Source organism: Ixodes scapularis, unplaced genomic scaffold (genome assembly GCF_016920785.2).
Source record: "Ixodes scapularis isolate PalLabHiFi unplaced genomic scaffold, ASM1692078v2 PGA_scaffold5__190_contigs__length_132052651, whole genome shotgun sequence".
Classification (NCBI taxonomy): Eukaryota; Metazoa; Arthropoda; class Arachnida; order Ixodida; family Ixodidae; genus Ixodes; species Ixodes scapularis.
This window is the reverse complement of record NW_024609880.1, coordinates 108269625-108277246: the sequence shown is the minus strand read 5'-3', so window position 1 is coordinate 108277246 and position 7622 is coordinate 108269625.

Here is a 7622-nt window from a genome sequence, read left to right as displayed (position 1 = left end):
TGTTTTTCCGTTCGGTCGCCAAATCTTCCCGTGTCATTAACACGTCACACATGCACACAGACACCGTTGTTCGCCGCGGAAGCAATACAAGATGAAAAGGTCATTACTACTCCTTGAACACGACGAGGTCACCACTGTTTCCCGGACTAGGAAATGACGAGGGCATTATATTTTTAACTAAAACCTCATCAAAATAAAAAAAAATAAAAATAATGAACACATAACAAAAACAAAAGGACTAAATCATGAGAAAAAAAATGAAATAATGAACACAGGAGTAAACAGAATAAAAATACGAAGGACTTACGCAGACAGCCACATTTGTTCAGTTAACGATGACGTTTAATTCTGATAAAAAATATTCCTACTGCGCTAAAGATCACCAATATGGTGTGTAAACTAGGCCACCTTGAGCAAAGCAGGAATATTTGTGATCACAATCAAATGTCATTGCGAACTCAAAAAGTGCGGCTGCCTGCATAAGTCCTTCGTATTGCTATTCTTCTGAATTCCGTGTTCATTATTGTGGCTGTTTGGTCCCAGGCGGAACCTGGTGGTGTTTCTTCCATTCTGACCTTACTTCGGACAGCTTCGTACCGATAGAAAAACCCACTAGCTTGTCTACATAATCCTACTCCTCAAAAAAAAGAAAAAATTGTGTGTATGTTCATACAGTCGGAAGTTAGCTTGCCTCAGTGGGCGTCTGCTGTCTCAGCTGTAGAATAATTTAGCCAGCGCGGTACAATTGCTATCCTGGGGTCTGTACTAACGCGCACCACGCAGTAGTGATACCCAACCGCACGCTGGTACGATGCTCATCCAGATCGAAACGGGCAGGGGCGGGGATCCACTCCTTCTCCTTGCTTCACTTGAGGCACTGACAAATAAAAATCAAAGGTTGGGTCAATTATGTTAACGCAATATACTTCAAACACGTAGCATGAGTGCTGGCAACATATTTGCTGCCTTCAATCTAGATAAGCTTGTAAATTTACATGCTAAATAACAAGTAACTTAAAAGGTGAAATATATTTCGATGGAGCTACAAAGACCGAAGACTAGCTCTGCAAATATAATGCTATCTAGTACACCAGAATTCAGTAGAATCGGATTACAGCGTCCCCCTTACAAAGACTGGAGCAAAACAAGTATAGACTGCCGTGCCACTACAACAGAAACAATGGTATTGTGATCTCGTGGAGATCAGAGTTCGGAAAAATTGTGACAGGCTTTCGCACGACAAATATGCCAATGTCATTATTCATTTTTGCATATTCTACGGTGACAGTGCAGAAAAACAATCACACACCAGATACTCTGAAAGACAAGCACACGCGCTGAACGTATAACTCGTGTGTATTCGACTACTTCATTCTTCACTTCAACGTCTAGGTGGACATTCCAGATCGTGATAAGCAAAAGAAATAGCACGAAATACAAGGAAAAAAGCGAAAGACGAGAGAAGAGAAAAGGAAAAGACAAGAAAAAAGTAAAGAGCGAAAAAAAAAAAACTCTTACAATTCATCCCTCTCCCTCACCCCTATCGTTTAGATAGAAACTGGAACACTTTGTTCGACAGCGCTTAGAAGGACTACTTGCACACTTGTCCTTCAGATGCTCTATTTCTTTGCGCTTTCATTATTTATCTTGTCAGTGGGTCTAAAATCCCATCTATTACGGAACAATTTTCAAAATGTGCTACGCAACCACAATCCTGACAGTAGATCCCCAAATGTCCAGCGTAAAACTGTAAAAATGATTTCCTCGGCAGCTCAGGTAACAGACGGATGTGCAGACACATTGTTCGCCCCTACTACGAATAATCAAGGCCTAAAATAATTATCTTGTATGCTTTTTAATGGTATCTGCTAATTATTCACGTTTTTCCTAAGGATGACATACACGAGCAGTGTAAACAGTGCTTAGGTAGGTGACAATCCATCATAGATTTTAGACACAGATTGAGCTGTTTTTATATATTAGCCATCCATTGTTACATTAACTAACATTAAAATTATGTTTTTCTTTTTTTTAATCTGCTCTTGCTAACAGGTGAACGCCCGTTCACACTCTTGCGACCGAGTACGACTGAGAGAGACGAGATCTCTTATTTCTCCCTTCTCTGATTTATACAAGGTCAGTCTGCGCTCGCTTGAGGTCCACGTGTTACTCTCCCTGTCTCCTTGGCTTTTTCAAACTATTTTTCAAGGTGTTCAATTAGTACCAGCTCACCACCTTACTACAATCATGCAACAACTAAAAAGAATTACAACCTACACCATTCAATCAAGGCAGTACCACACGAAAAACAGGGATGGGGTGAGGTATGTCTAACACTACTTACACTGAACAAAATATAGATACCAAAAACTGGCGAGACACTACCTTAATTGAGGACATGCATGTACATTTCCCTAGAAGCTTGTAATTAATACTTGAAAGCGTCTAAAAATACACCAGTAGGAAGAGAATAAATGCTTCACCATTTAAAGCAGCCCGAGTGTTTCTGGAGGTGTGAAATTCGTTACACGTGCGTTGGATCATACGAAACACGTGTACAGCAAATGATCTTTAGAGCTCGAGATTTCGCGAGGAATAAATGCCAGCGTCAAAAATTATTTCGCGGGCACCAACTTTTGCGATCGGAAGTGGTATGCTATGCATTAATCACCATGGGGTAAATTCATCGCGGCACCAATTTTCGGCAATTTTTTTATGGGTACGAACTGCGAAAATGAAGGCGTCCGCAGACGACTGGGGCGGCGAAAGCTACGGACTTGCTCGATCAATCAATCGCTGCTTTTGTTGGGTCCAGCTCTCAGCACGCAAGTACGGAGAGTGGCGTCGGCGATGGAGGGACACCGCGCTCTTCCAGACATTCTAGCTTACCAGTAAACAATACGGCGGAGGGAGGAAATCAACCCCCGCCCTCCTCTCCCGCATTTGCCCCCCCCCCCCCCCCCTTAACCCGTCTCCCAAAGAGTTCCGCCGCAACTGATCGACTTTAAGTGAGTAGACAGCCTCTGCATCGGAGAAAAAAGAAAAACAGCCTCGCATAACACCATTCGCGCACAATTAGTAATACTACTGATAAAAGCAAGCGATCTGCAGACAATAACAAGCCTATTGAACGCAGGAAATAATCTAGCCCAAACGAACAAAACACGAACTTACTTCGATCCCGCGCCATGATCTTGGCTGTTGAGCAGATTTGACGTAGATCCACGTCCCACAGTCGCTTCCGTCTTTGTCGGACACATTTGAAACTAAGGCAAACTCCACGCATCACCACTAATCGGGTAATTGGACCGTTAGCCGGCCACGAACACAGGCATTCAAACGCACACGGCCGGCAAAACGTGCGAAACATGGGCCGTTGCTTCACATAGGCCGTTGCTTCGATGAGATTGTATTCGTATCTTCAACACGTTTGAAATAAAACTATCAGCAAACCGCATTATAAAACTCATAAAAGACACAACAATAATAAATTATTGCACATGTCAATTTCGCCACAATATTATGAATAAGTCCTGAAGATGTTGAAAAATAATAAATACGAAACTAAGCCTGCAATGGTGAAAACAAATTCAGGAGGCATGCAACCTTCTCGAAAGGAAGCCCAGGTTAACCGGGCGGCGGTAGCGCAGTGTGTTGACACTCTGGTTTGTTGAGCTAATGGTCGTTGGTTCGCATCGCGGTAAACGGTATTTGTTCTGGTTCACTTTTTTTTTTTCAATTTAAATGTTTTTTCTCACATTTCTTTATTCGTTCTTATTACTTTAAATATTTTATTTCACCTGTTTGTATTCGTTTTTATTTTTTAATTTTTTTTTCTCACCTTTTTGTATTACGTTGTATTATTTTGTATTATTTTGAATTTTTTATTATTTTCAATATTTTTTTCTCACCTCTTTGTATTAGTTTTTATTCCAAGTATTTTTTCTCATCCTTTAGAATTAATTTTCATTATTTTTAATATTTTTCTCTCACCTTTTTTAATTCGTTTTTATTATTTTAAAATTTTTTCTCACATTTGTGTATTAGTTTTATTATTTTAAATATTTTCTATGTGTATGCTGTCGTCGGAACCGTTCTTCAGGCACCGTTCTTCCTCACGGCATTGGTTTTTTTTGTTTTTTATTTTCGCGATAAAACACGTCAGCCTTGCCATGGTGGGATCAAATATGCCAGCGTCTGCAGTCATTTACGAAGGATTGATCAACGCAAACATTTCCACTCGCTACATATGAATCGCCGCAGTTCGTCGGAATCTCAATGACGTGACTGCATAGTGAAAAAGGCAAAAAAAAGTTGAACGATGCCGGTCAGTAAACGGAAGTTCCCGGGGATCGCCAGCCTGCGAACAGCAAAGCGCCGATGCCGACCAGTCACTGAACTTCCATGTAAATACTGTCCATCAAAGACAGCAAAATAACAATGCCGGTCAGTTACTGAACTTCCATGTAAATACTGGCCATCAAAGACAGCAAAATACCGGTGCCGGCCAGTTACTGAACTTCCGTAAATACCGGCCATTAAAGACAGCAAAACACCGATGCCGGCCAGTTACTGGAACCTCCATGGAAAGACTAGCCAGCAAAGACAGCAAAAACCCGATGCCGGCCAGTCACTGTAACTTCTACGGCTGGACTGGCCAATGAACATGACGAAACCCCGACGCCGGCCGGGGCCGGTAGCTCCCCAAGGCCATTGGCCAGGCGCTGCCATCCTGTTACCATGGGAGGGCCGGCGTAGTCCCGATACCGGCCGACGCGGAGTGCTACCTGCATCTACATGTTGACTGGCACCATATAGTGCCATATACAGGAGTATCAGGCATCCTATACTGTCATATATGGCAGCCACTGGCACCATATATGACTTTATCTGGCAATATATGTCGTCATATCTGGTGTCACCTTACCATATCTGCCCTGATTTCAGCCCTTGTATGGCAATATCTGACCGTATATGTCTACTTATATGCCCATATACGGCCCCATATCAAATATATCTGGGTCATATATGACATTTCTGTAAGGGTCGCGCTTAAGGCGGGGCTTCTAGACTCAGCTTAAACGGCGTAGAGATGGCTCGATTGCGGATCAGGGGAACGTCAGTGGCGCCACAGGCGCCCATTGCTTGACCCCGGGTGATACACGCAACTCTAAGGGAGAAACACAAAGAAGTAGGGTTATTGAAGCTTGTACGCGGTGCTCGAACGCAACTATTTTGTGATGTGCTGCGAGCGTTTTATCAGGTGTTTGGAGGTCGGATCAGCAAATTTCAAGCATTCGAACGTAGATTTAAAAGATAAAAAAGTGCCAGAGCACCACCCATTGTGCCGGCGTCGCTTGCTTCAGTTGCTAAATAAATGACACGCTCAAAAAATGAACGACACGCTACGAGCTTTAATTCGTCAGACAATCTCTCACTGAAGTTCAAAGCAGAGGCTCGCCTCAGCAGTAGTCTGTGCAAGCTCCCGAAACGATGCAAATGTCCTCATCCTCATTGTCTCTCGGAAACCCTTGTCTTATTGAACCGCATGACAGTTCACATCCAACAGCAACCCTCAACCCCAAAGCAGTTATTAAAATATATTGGTATTGTATCGCTTTTGATCTTTGCTACGAGAATTTTAACATTCATTCCCGCGATGCATAAAAGTCTCATCGTCGAGAACACTTTACTAGGGGAAGAAAGTGCAGTTTTCTCCTTTTTCTGTAAAGCTCCATGCATTCCCTTGTGTGAAGCAATAGGTGCCGCTGGTGCCGGCTGGATCCTAGCAGTAAATAACGGCCAAAAAGAGGAGGTGGTCTGCAAAAATTGGTAAAAGGCGCCGCTCTGAGGAACCTAGAGTTCTACCCTGAGCGTACTCTAACCCCCCTCCCCCCACCCCCCCCCCCCCCCCCGCCCTCATATGATAGCAGGCTTCGTCTAATTTTAGATTCCAGGAAAGCATTTTGACAATCACTTTATTTCTCGAGTTTTTTTTTAATCTAAACATGGTCTCTCACATCAGAAACGATGAAAAAGGGGGCGTGGTTCGAAAATATTGGCAAAGGCGCCGCGCTCAGGCACCTAGGGTTTATACGTCAGCGTACTCTAACCCCACACATATAATTGCAGACTTGGTCTATTTTTAGAATCCAGGGGAACATTTCGGGAATCGGATTACTTCGCGAGCTATTTTATTTGGAACATACTCTCTCCCAACAAAAACCATTAAAAGGGGGCGTGCTTCAAAAATATGGGCAAAGGCGCCGCGCTCAGGCACCTAGCGTTCGAACCTCAGCATACCCTAACCTCACACATATAATTGCAGCTTGGTCTATTTTTAGAATCAAGGGGAGCATTTAGGGAATCGGATTACTTCACGAGCTATTTTAATTGGAACATACTCTCTCCCAACAAAAACGATGAAAAAGGGGGCGTGGTTCCAAAATATGGGCAAAGGCGCCGCGCTCAGGCACCTAGGGTTTATACCTCAGCGTACTCTAACCCCACACATAAAATTGCAGACTTGGTCTATTTTTAGAATCCAGGGGAACATTTCGGGAATCGGATTACTTCGCGAGCTATTTTAATTAGAACATACTCTCTCCCAACAAAAAACGACTAAAAGGGGGCGTGCTTCAAAAATATGGGCAAAGGCGCCGTGCTCAGGCACCTAGCGTTCGAACCTCAGCATACTCTAGCCTCACACATTTAATTGCAGACTTGGTCTATTTTTAGAATCCAGGGGAGCATTTCGGGAATCGGATTACTTCACGAGCTATTTTAATTGGAACATACTCTCTCCCAACAAAAACGATGAAAAAGGCGGCGTGGTTCCAAAATGTGGGCAAAGGCGCCGCGCTCAGGCACCTAGGGTTTATACCTCAGCGTACTCTAACCCCACACATATAATTGCAGACTTGGTCTATTTTTAGAATCCAGGGGAACATTTCGGGAATCGGATTACTTCGCGAGCTATTTTATTTGGAACATACTCTCTCCCAACAAAAAACCATTAAAAGGGGGCGTGCTTCAAAAATATGGGCAAAGGCGCCGCGCTCAGGCACCTAGGGTTTATACCTCAGCGTACTCTAACCCTCACATATAATTGCAGATTTGGTCTATTTTTAGAATCAAGGGGAGCATTTAGGGAATCGGATTACTTAGCGAGCCATTCTAATTGCAACATGCTCTCTCCCCAAAAAAACAATAAAAAAAGGGGCGTGGTTCGAAAATATGGGCAAAGGCGCCGCGCTCAGGCACCTAGGGTTTATACCTCAGCGTACTCTAACCCCACACATATAATTGCAGACTTGGTCTATTTTTAGAATCCAGGGGAACATTTCGGGAATCGGATTACTTCGCGAGCTATTTTATTTGGAACATACTCTCTCCCAACAAAAAACCATTAAAAGGGGGCGTGCTTCAAAAATATGGTCAAAGGCGCCGCTCTCAGGCACCTAGCGTTCGAACCTCAGCATACCCTAACCTCACACATATAATTGCAGCTTGGTCTATTTTTAGAATCAAGGGGAGCATTTAGGGAATCGGATTACTTAGCGAGCCATTCTAATTGCAACATACTCTCTCCCAAAAAAAAACAATGAAAAAGGGGGCGTGGT